The following is a 971-nucleotide window of genomic DNA, read 5'->3' on the forward strand; positions in this document are numbered from 1 at the left end:
ATATATATATATATATATATATATATATATATATAAACACCTACACATACACAAGCCTACAAATATACACACATACAAACATTCATATCTATATGCACTTCATACACAAGCATTTTTATGATCTGTGTCTGTATTCTCAGTCTTTAATTCTATGCCAGTTTAATCGTTCTCCCTGTCTATATAAAAACCATGTTTGATTAATATGACTCTATTATCTAGTAATTCCCTCTCTGCTGAATACACAAAAGATTCTGTCCAAGATCGCAGAATGACTATTTCTATAAATCAAGCAGATTCTGTTAGAGTAGATATTCCTTTTTATTCTGCAGTTTTTTTTTTTTTTTGATATGGATATTTTTTATCTTGATACATTTTGTGTTTTTATTTATATATTGTTCTGTTCATTTCTCCCTATCATTTTGCATACATACCTACATATTCACATACATACACAGCAACAAACATGCTCAAAAATATGCAAAAACACAGAAGTGTGCTTGTATATGTGTTTATATGCATGTGTGTATGCATATATGTATATGTTCATATGTATATGTATATATGAATGCATATATAAACTCATATAAAATATTCTTTTAGGACACCTACTACCTACTACCAAGCCTTCTCAAGGGTAAAAATAGAGAGAGATGGAGACAGAAAAAAGGAAAATGCACCTTGGATAAGAAAACTATGGAAATATTTTTAAAAAACATTTCATTTAATTTTTCCACAATTTAATTGTTTTTCATGCTTTACTCTAAATTGAAAAAGTTGCTAAGACTGAAACCGTTACTAAAATGTTCTTCATGATAAAATTATTTTAGCATTTTCTACCTTGTCTCATTTTCCTTATATCATCATCGTTTAACGTCTGCTTTCCATGCTAACATGGGTTGGATGATTTGACTGAGGACTGGTGCAACCGGATGGCTACACCAGGCTCCAATCTAATTTGGCAGAGTTTCTAC

Source organism: Octopus bimaculoides, chromosome 4 (genome assembly GCF_001194135.2).
Source record: "Octopus bimaculoides isolate UCB-OBI-ISO-001 chromosome 4, ASM119413v2, whole genome shotgun sequence".
Classification (NCBI taxonomy): domain Eukaryota; kingdom Metazoa; phylum Mollusca; class Cephalopoda; order Octopoda; family Octopodidae; genus Octopus; species Octopus bimaculoides.